Here is an 11,034-nt window from a genome sequence, read left to right as displayed (position 1 = left end):
GCTAATTAATTTATTGCATCGTATGAGAGGCGCATTCCCAATCTCGTCGTACCCTGTACAATGACAATAAAGATATATTGTATTGTATTGTATTGTATTGTATAACAGAATGTATATACATTTCTAAGACAGAAGAAAGCTGTCACAGATTCTGGACAGAACAAAGATTAATTCAGGGCATTCACACTTTCTATCTCCTGTACTTTAGAGCACTTCAAGTACTCCTACAGGTCACTTTGAAATGGTGTGATAACTGTGATACATATCTCTGTGGCTTTCATGAACCACGTCAGTGGAAAGGGCCATAGAGCCCAGTGCTCCTCTTCTCCAGGGTAACTGACGAAGGGCAATAAACCTTTTTGCCTTCCCCACACACCCCTCTTGCCCAAAGGGTGCCACGTTTTGGTTTCATTCCGACACAAAACCGGAGGTCCACTGTCAGACAGAGCAAAAGAACGGAAGGAAAATAAAAGATAAACAACTTACTTCGCACAGATAGAAGGATTGCTTGAAAGGCTGGTAGCAAAAAATTCATCAGCAATTTTCAGAACGGAATCTGGTATGAACATAGAATATAGAACAGTGCAGAAGATAGGCACAAAGTTTCGGGTCGAGAAGTTTGAAGAAGGGTCTCGACCCGCAATGTCACCCATTCCTTCTGTCCCTAGATGCTGCCTGTCCCGCTGAGTTACTCCAGCATCTTGGTGTCTATCTTCGGCTTAAACCAGCATCTGCAGTTGCTTCCTACACAGAACAGTGCAGCACAGGAATTACTCAATGTTTGTGTCGAACATGATCACATCTGCCAGTACATGATCAATATCCCTCTATTCCTTGCACTTCCAGGGCCCTAGAGAGACCGCACCTGGAGCACTGTGTGCAGTTTTGGTCTCCAAATTTGAGGAAGGATATTCTTGCTATTGAGGGCAGTGCAGCGTAGGTTTACTAGGTTAAGTCCAGGAATGGCGGGACTGACGTACGTTGAAAGACTGGAGCGACCATGTTTGTATACACTGGAATTTAGAAGGATGAGAGGAGATCTTATCGAAACGTATAAGATTATTAAGGGGTTGGACACGTTAGAGGCCGGAAAGTTGTTCCCAATGTTGGGAGAGTCCAGAACCAGGGGCCACAGTTTAAGAATAAGGGGTAGGCCATTTAGAATGGAGATGAGGAAAAACCTTTTCAGTCAGAGAGTTGTGAATCTGTGGAATTCTCTGCCTCAGAAGGCAGTGGAGGCCAATTCTTTGAATGCATTCAAGAGAGAGCTAAACAGAGCTCTTAAGGATAGCGGAGTCAGGGGGTAAAGGGAGAAGGCAGGAACGGGGTACTGATTGAAAATGATCAGCCATGATCACATTAAATGGCAGTGCTGGCTCGAAGGGCCGAATGGCCTCCTCCTGCACCTATTGTGCCTATCTAAAAGCCTCTTAAATGCCCGTATGGTACCTGCCTCCATCACCACCCCTGGCCAATACGTTCCAGCCCCCTGTCATTCTCTGTGTAAAAAACTTGCAACACACATCTCCATTAAACTTTCCCCCTCTCACCTTATAGTTATACCCTCTAGTTTTGGACGTTTTCACCTTAGGAAAAAAGGTTCTGACTGTCTACGGTACGGCACGGTAGCGCAGCGGTAGAGTTGCTGCTTTACAGCGAATGCAGCGCCGGAGACTCAGGTTCGATCCTGACTACGGGTGCTGCACTGTAAGGAGTTTGTACGTTCTCCCCGTGACCTGCGTGGGTTTTCTCCGAGATCTTCGGTTTCCTCCCACACTCCAAAGACGTACAGGTATGTAGGTTAATTGGCTGGGTAAAATGGTTTTAAAAAATTGTCCCTAGTGGGGTGTAGGATAGTGTTAATGTACGGGGATCGCTGGGCGGCACGGACTTGGAGGGCCGAAAAGGCCTGTTTCCGGCTGTATATATATGATATGATATGATACTCTATCTATGCCTCATAGATATGGATGTGAATTCCGAAAAGAGAGAGTTTAGTTTAGTTTAGATTTAGAAATACAACGAGAAAACAGGCCCTTCGGCCTACTGAGTTCACGATCCCCACGATGCAGGAACCGCATCTGCGCAGTGCCTCAGAGTGGGCTTCCCTCAGACCGAGCTGCTCTCAGAGTGGGCTTCCCTCAGAGTGGGCTGCCCTCAGAGCGGGCTTCCCTCAGACCGGGCTGCTCTCAGAGTGGGCTTCCCTCAGAGTGGGCTGCCCTCAGAGCGGGCTTCCCTCAGAGTGGGCTTCCCTCAGAGTGGGCTTCCCTCAGAGTGGGCTGCCCTCAGAGTGGGCTTCCCTCAGACCGGGCTGCTCTCAGAGTGGGCTTCCCTCAGAGTGGGCTTCCCTCAGAGTGGGCTTCCCTCAGACCGGGCTGCTCTCAGAGTGGGCTTCCCTCAGAGTGGGCTTCCCTCAGAGTGGGCTTCCCTCAGAGTGGGCTGCCCTCAGAGTGGGCTTCCCTCAGACCGGGCTGCTCTCAGAGTGGGCTTCCCTCAGAGTGGGCTTCCCTCAGAGTGGGCTTCCCTCAGAGTTGGCTTCCCTCAGAGTTGGCTTCCCTCTGCCAGTGAGTCTCGCGCTCCACAGGTTTATGAAACCTTTGTCCCAGTCAGATTGCGTCTCTTGTTACTGATGGCAGTTTTCATCAACCCAGGTTCCCTGCATCTGCCTCGCAGTTATTGTGTAACAAAGGTCTCCAGAGGGGAGAGAAAGCTGTGACTTTCCCCACCTGCCCCCTTGTCCTGTCCTTCAGTCAATGGCTTTCCTGGCAGCTGGTCCAGGTTATTGTGGTCGAATACAGAGTCCAGCATGTGGTGTCTATCTAAAGCGAGGGTTCCCAACCTGGGGTAAGTCTGGCCTACCCAGGGGGTAAGTCTGGCCTACCCAGGAGGTAAGTCTGGCCTACCCAGGGGGTAAGTCTGGCCTACCCAGGGGGTAAGTCTGGCCTACCCAGGGGGTAAGTCTAGCCTACCCAGGGGGTAAGTCTGGCCTACCCAGGGGGTAAGTCTGGCCTACCCAGGGGGTAAGTCTCGCCTACCCAGGGGGTAAGTCTGGCCTACCCAGAGGGTAAGTCTAGCCTACCCAGGGGGTAAGTCTAGCCTACCCAGGAGGTAAGTCTGGCTTACCCAGGGGGTAAGTCTAGCCTACCCAGAGGGTAAGTCTGGCCTACCCAGGGGGTAAGTCTAGCCTACCCAGAGGGTAAGTCTGGCCTACCCAGGGGGTAAGTCTGGCCTACCCAGGGGGTAAGTCTGGCCTACCCAGGGGGTAAGTCTGGCCTACCCAGGGGGTGCCTTTGTTGATTCTGGGTTTGTACACATCGACTGACTGCGTTTGGTTCTGGTATACCGGTACCTGATTATCATAAATAAGTGAAATAGCATTGCTATGTGCTATTATTATTGTTATCTGACTTAAAATAATAATGTTAAAAACAGTATTTTTAAATGTCCCCTTTGTCGGTTGCTTTATTATGGTACAAGTGTAGAAACTCATATTACTGAATAAAACAGAGTGGGGGTAAATTTACTCTCGAAAATTTGCAAAGGGGTAATCGGGACGAAGAAGGTTGGGGACCCCTGATCTACAGGGAGTCTCGCTCCGTTACTGGGCTTGACGTGGAGGTGTTTAACATTGGGGTTTGTCAATGTGGGAACAGTGAATTCCATCCCTGATCCCTCCTGTTCCAAGGCTTCACAATGGTGCAGTGGGTATAGCCATTGCCCCACAGTGCCAGAGGCCCCGGTTCGATCCTGACCTCAGCTGCTGTCTGTGCGGAGTTTGCACCTTTACCCTGTGACCATGCGGGCTTCCTTCAGTTGCTCCGGTTTCCTTCCAAAGGTTAACTGGCCACTGTAAACCGAGGGAAAAAAATAGCAGATGCTGGTTTAAATCGAAGGTGGACACAAAATGCTGGAGTAACTCAGCGGGTCAGGCAGCATCTCTGGAGAGAAGGAATGGGTCACGGAGAAAAGTCACCCATTCCTTCTCTCCAGAGATGCTGCCTGACCCGCTGAGTTACTGCAACATTTTGTGTAGGAAAATAACTGCAGATGCTGGTTCAAATCAGTCTGAAGAAGGGTCTCGACCCGAAACGTCACCCATTCCTTCTCTCCTGAGATGCTGCCTGACCCGCTGAGTTACTCCACCATCTGTAACTCTACCTACTGTAAACCTAGAGTGCATGTGAGTCGAAGAATCCAAGGGCAGTTGGTGACAATGTGAAGAGAATAAACTTAGATTACATTCATGTAAGTGGTAGGTTGATGGTCAGCATAAACCCGGTGGGCCGAAGGGCCTCTTCCTGTGCTGTTTCTCTATGACTAATGACTCTGGTGTGATTAAAAAAAAGACACAATGTGCTGAACTAAATCAGCGAGTCAGGCAGCGTCTCGGGAGAATATGTACAAGGTGACATTTCAGGTTGGGACCCTTCTTTTGATGTTGTCCTACCAAAGAGAGGGAAACCAGAACAATGGTCAAACGTCTCATTATTAAGGGCAGCACAGTGGTGCAGCGGGTAGAGCTGCTGCCTCACAGCAGCACAGACCCAGTCTCTGGCCTCACAGTTTCTGTCCTCAGGCACTGTCAGTGTGGAGTTTGCATGTTCTCCCTGTGACTCCGGGTGCTCCAGTTTCCCCCTACATCGCAAAGACGTCTGGGCCTGTACGTAGATTGTCCCAAGAAGATGCAAAAGTGAGATAGCATAGAATTGGGGTGACCGGGTGATCAATGGCCGGTGGACCTGTTTCCGTACTCTCTCTACCAATTCAATTCAAAGACTGGGGTGATAAAGACTCCAGCAGAGAATCTCCAACCCAGGCAACATAAGTTATCTCTGGTCTGCTTTGAGCTTATGTTATGGGGAAGAAAACAGGTAGATAAGCTTTCACCAGAACGATTTATTTTAATGTCATAGGAGCACAATTAGGCCATTCAGCCCATCGAGACTTCCCCGCCATTTAATCATGGCTGATCGATCTCTCCCTCTCAACCCCTTTCTCCTGCCTTCCCCCCCCATAACCTCTGACACCCGCACTAATCAAGAATCTATCAATCTCCACTTTAAAAATACCCAATGACTTGACCTCCCACCACAATTGTTTAGTTTAGTTTAGTTTAGTTTAGTTTAGTTGAAGGTATCACAAAATGCTGGAGTAACTCAGCAGGTCAGGCAGCATCTAGGAGAGAGGGAATGGGTGACGTTTCGGGTCGGGTCCCTTCTTCAGACTTGAGTTCAGTCTAATTTAGTTGAGTTGAGTTGAGTTGAGTTGAGTTGAGTTGAGTTGAGTTGAGTTGAGTTGAGTTGAGTTGAGTTGAGTTGAGTTGAGTTGAGTTGAGTTGAGTTGAGTTTAGTTTAGTTTAGGTTTGTTTAGTTGAGGTTTGTTTAATTGAGTTGAGTTGAGTTGAGTTGCTTGAGTTGCGTTGAGTTGAGTTGAGTTGAGTTTAGTTTAGTTTAGTTTAGGTTTGTTTAGTTTAGTTTAGTTTAGTTTAGTTTCGTCTCATTTCGTTTCATTTCATTTCGTTTCGTTTAGAGATACAGCGTGGAAACAGGCCCATTGGCCCACCGAGTTCACGCCGACCGGCAATCACCCCAAACACTAGCACTACCCTACACAATTTACAATTATACCAAGTCAATTAACGGTAGCATCTTACACATACATGTGCTGGCATCTTACACGCATGTACACGCTGGCATCCCTACCAGCCAGGAACATCATCATCATCATCATCATATATATACAGCCGGAAACAGGCCTTTTCGGCCCTCCAAGTCCGTGCCGCCCAGCGATCCCCGTACATTAACACTATCCTACACCCACTAGGGACAATTTTTACATTTACCCAGCCAATTAACCTACATACCTGTACGTCTTTGGAGTGTGGGAGGAAACCGAAGATCTCGGAGAAAACCCACGCAGGTCACGGGGAGAACGTACAAACTCCTTACAGTGCAGCACCCGTAGTCAGGATCGAACCTGAGTTCATCATGGACACGCGCGCAAGCGGTAGATTGGGTACGCGGGACTTGCGTGGGACTCGGTTGGGACGGAGTTTGTAAGGCTGCAGCCATTTTATGTTAGTGAGGGTAATGTACCATGTTCGGCTAATTAGTAAATGACTGTTTAATTACTTGCAACATTGTTATTGTTCCATGCAAGATTTCTGGCATTACTTAGCTGAGAGCACTGAGCATGTTGCTGGCAGGTGTGAACATATGGAACCAAGCCATCGTTGGCTTATGGCCCTTGATGACTCAACATCTCCAAGATTTCCAATCCAATCTTTTGGGACAAGATATAAGGTGGTGCCTGGAGGCATAACTAAGCCAGCGTCGATTGCAGAACATTGCATGGTTTCCTAATCTAATTTAGTTTAGAGATACAGCAAGGAAACAGGCCCTTCAGCCCACCGAGTCCGTACCGGCCAGCGATCCCCACACACTAACACTATCCTACACTAGGGACAATTTTTACTTTTGTACCAAGTCAATTAACCTACAAACCTGTACGTCTTTGGAGTGTGGGAGGAAACCGAAGTTCTCAGAGAAAACCGCGCAGGTCACGGGGAGAACGTACAAACTCCGTACTGACAAGCACCCACAGCTAGGAACAACCCTGGACTCTGGCGCTGGAAGTGCTGTAAGGCAGCAACTCTACCACTGCACCACCTTGGGATCTAATGGGAAGAACCATCATTCAGAATGCCTCCCTTAGAAACACCTTGTTCAGGGGGAAGTTCCATAACCCCCAGAGACAGGTGGGTATTTAATTGTGAGACACAGATGGAGAACGCAGTGTCGGTGAAGTAAGCTCCATTAATTTCACTGTAAATTGGCTCTGCAATATCCTCTTGGGAATTGTGGTTATGAGTTGGCCTTCACTTCTGAAACCTGAAATCACAGCAAGTCCAGATGGATGATAGAAAAGAGTCCGCAAGGGCTTCACATGAAATTGGTTCAAGCAAGCTCAGTCAGGTTCCTCTAGCCCCAGAGATTATTAACTGCTCCAAGTTCAGTTGTAATCGGCAAATCCACACGGAGGAGATCGTAATTGAAGATTAGCGATAGAGGCTGTGGAGGCCAAGTCAATGGATATATTTACGGCTGAGATAGATATATTCTTGGTTAGGACGAATGTCAGCAGTCTTGGGGAGAAGTCAGGAGAATGGGATTGGGTGGGAAAGATAGATCAGCCATAATTGAATGGCAGAGTAGACTTGATGGGCCGAATGGCCTAAATTTGCTCCTATCACTAATGAACTTATGAGGCAATGCAGAGGGAACCATTTGCCACATCTAGCTGTGCTCCATCAGTCCTTGATGGACTTGGTAGGGCAGAACTATCTCATGGAGTCATAGAGTCATAGAGACAGAGTCATGCAACGAGGATTCGTTGCATGGGCAAATTCAGCCCAAATTGCCCATGGCAACCAACATGCATTGATACTGGTCCCACCTGCCAGTGTTTGGCCCACATCCCTCTAAACCCTCTAAACCCATCCATGTTGCTTAAACATTCTGGTAGTACCTGCCTCAACTACCCACCTCCAGCAGCTCGTTCTCTATACTGTCCGCCCACAAAGTTCCCCCTCAGGTTCCTATAAAAGCTTTCTCCCCTCTCATACAAAAGGACGGCACGGTGGCGCAGCGGTAGAGTTGCTGCCTTACAGCGAATGCAGCGCCGGAGACCCGGGTTCGATCCCGACTACGGGTGCTGTCCGTACGGAGTTTGCACGTTCTCCCCGTGACCCGTGGGTTTTCTCCGAGATCTTCGGTTTTCTCCCACACTCTAAGGACATACAGGTATGTTGGTATATTGACTTGGTAAATGTAAAAATTGTCCCTAGTGTGTGTAGGACAGTGTTAATATGTGGGGATCGCTGGTAGGCATGGACTCGGGGCTGAAGGGCCTGTTTCAGCACTGTATCTCTAAACTAAACTAAATAAGTTCTTTAATTCAAGTCGTTGAGGAGTCTTTGAGCGTAAAGGCACTATTACTGAATTCACTAGTAATTCTGTGTAACTTGCAAGGTGCATTATTTAATTGCAACATGGAAGCCAGTCAAACCAGCTGTGTGTACGCGACATGGGTGTAGGTGAGCATGTAGAAAGGATCTGCAGGTGCTGGTTTATACTGAAGACAGGCACTAAGTGCTGGTGTAACTCACCAGGTCGGGCAGCACCTCTGGAGAGAAAGGATGAGCGACGTTTTGGGTCGCGACCCTTCTTCAGACTATTGGTGAGTCATTTGGAGCCCGCCAGGTACACCAGCTGCTGTCCGCGTGAGGAATGATCCTGTCTGAGCATTTGTTCCATTCAGTTCAGTTTAGCTTATTGTCACGTGTGCCGAGGTACAGTGAAAAGCTTTTGTTGCGTGCTAGCCAACCAGCAGAAAGACAACACATGATTACAATCGAGCCGTCCGCAGTGTACAGATACGCGATAAGGGAATGACGTTTTGTGCAAGGTAAAGCCAGTAAAGTCCGATCAAAGATAGTCCAAGGGTCTCCAATGAGATAGATAGTAGCTCAGGACAGCTCTCTAGTTGTGGTAGGATGGTCCAGTTGCCTGATAACAGCTGGGAAGAAACTGTCCCTGAATCTGGAGGTGTGCGTTTTCACACCTTTGCCCGATGGGAGAGGGGAGAAGAGGGAGTGGCCAGATATAAGTCACGATTAGCAGTTCAAACGGTTATTCTCTTTAGGTCCATAAGGGGATTGCAAAAGCAACATTTGGAGGTTGGAATTGGACGTGTCATGTTGGTGTGGCGAGCTGTCGTGATTGGGAGACTGGCACGTGGAGTCAGATGTTGGACCTGCAGTAAATTGATTAAAATCTGTCCAGTTGAGACCCATGACTGTTTTTTCATCTGAAGTGAACTTTTGTTTTCATTTGAAGTGAACATTTACAGCCGTGTAATTAATACAACCACAGCAGTGCACATTCTCCTCCTTTGCCCTACTGGGGAACATGGCCAGCTTTAATTTTCCAAGGGATAACCTTGCATTAGGGGTGGCACAGTGGCCCAGCAGTAGAGTTGCTGCCTTACAGCACCAGATGTTCGGGTTCCATTCTGAATGGAGTTTGTGCGTTCTCACTGTGACCAAGTGCGTTTACTCCAGGTGCTCCGGTTTCCTTCTATATGCCAAAGATGTGCTGGTTTATACAATACAATACAATACAATACAATACAATATATCTTTATTGTCAACGAGATTGGGAATGCGCCTCCCATACGATGCAATAATTTAATTAATTTAATCAACAACAACCCAACGAAACAAATTGTAACAGTTTTAAGACAGATAGAACTAGTTTGAGTGTGATTGAACTCAGTGGGCCAATGGGCCTGTTTCAATGGTGTATCCCTAAAATAAAATAAACTTGAAGGCCAAGTCATTGCGTATTTTTAAAGCGGAAATTGACAAGTTCTTAATTAGTAAGGGTGTCAAAGGTTACTGAGAGAAGCTAGGAGAATGGGTTGTGGAGGGAAAGATAGATCAGCCATGATTGAATGGTGGAGCTGACTCGATGGGCCGAATGGCCTCATTCTGCTCATATGAAGTTATGAAATGACAAACATCTAGTCACGAGGAACTGCAGGTGCTGGTTTACAACAGTGAAAAGAACACCGAGTGCTGGAGTAACCCTGTGGGTCAGGCAGCAGCTGTGGAGAGAATGGACAAGTGAAGTATCGGGTTGGGATTCTCCTTCTAGTCTGAAGAAGGGTCCCAACCCAAGACAGCCCTTCAAGCCAGCACCACGATTCAATGTGATCATCGCTGATCATTCTCAATCAGTACCCCGTTCCTGCCTTCTCCCCATACCCCCGGACTCCGCTATCCTTAAGAGCTCTATCTAGCTCTCTCTTGAATGCATTCAGAGAATTGGCCTCCACTGCGTTCTGAGGCAGAGAATTCCACAGATTTACAACTCTCTGACTGAAAAAGTTTTTCCTCATCTCCATTTTAATGGCCTACCCCTTATTCTTAAACTGTGGCCCCTAGTTCTGGACTCCCCCACCATTGGGAACATGTTTCCTGCCTCTAACATGTCCAACCCCTTAATAATCTTATATGTTTCGATAAGATCTCCTCTCATCCTTCCCCTGCAACCACAGGAGATGCAACACCTGTCCCTTTACCTCCCCCCTCAACTCCATCCAAGGACCCAAACAGTCTTTCCAGGTGAGACAGAGGTTCATCTGCACCTCCAACCTCATCTATTGTATCCGCTGTTCCAGATTTCAACTTCTCTACATTGGCGAAACCAAACGCAAGCTCGGCGATTGCTTCGCTCAACACCTTCGCTCAGTCCGCCTTAACCAACCTGATCTCCCGGTGGCTGAGCACTTCAACTCCCCCTCCCACTCCCAGTCTGACCTTTTTGTCATGGGCCTCCTCCAGTGCCATAGTGAGGCCCACCGGAAATTGGAGGAACAGCACCTCATATTTCGCTTGGGCAGCTTACAGCCCAGCGGTATGAACATTGACTTCTCTAACTTTAGGTAGTTCCTCTGTCCCTCTCTTCCCCTCCACCTTCCCAGTTCTCCCACTGTCTTCCTGTCTCCACATATATCCTTTCTCGGTCCCGCCCCCCTGACAACAGTCTGAAGAAGGGTCTCGACCCGAAACGTCACCCATTCCTTCTCTCCAAGATGCTGAGTTACTCCAGCTTTTTGTGATCCCTTATCATTAAGAGCTCTATCCAGCTCTCTCTTGAAAGCATCCAGAGAATTGGCCTCCACTGCCTTCTGAGGCAGAGAATTCCACAGATTCACAACTCTCTGACTGAATTTTTTTTTTCTCATCTCCGTTCTAAATGGCCTACCCCTTATTCTTAAACTGCGGCCCCTAGTTCTGGACTCCCCCAACATCGGGAACATGTTTCCTGCCTCTAGCGTGTCCAATCCCTTAATAATCTTACATGTTTCAATAAGATCCCCTCTCACCCTTCTAAATTCCAGAGTATACAAGCTCAGTCGCTCGAGTCTTTCAACGTACGATCGTCCCGCCATTCCGGGAATTAACCTCGT

This window comes from Rhinoraja longicauda, chromosome 33 (genome assembly GCF_053455715.1).
Source record: "Rhinoraja longicauda isolate Sanriku21f chromosome 33, sRhiLon1.1, whole genome shotgun sequence".
NCBI classification, from domain to species: Eukaryota; Metazoa; Chordata; class Chondrichthyes; order Rajiformes; family Arhynchobatidae; genus Rhinoraja; species Rhinoraja longicauda.
The sequence above is the reverse complement of the archived record's forward strand: the minus strand, read 5'-3'. Positions refer to the sequence as shown.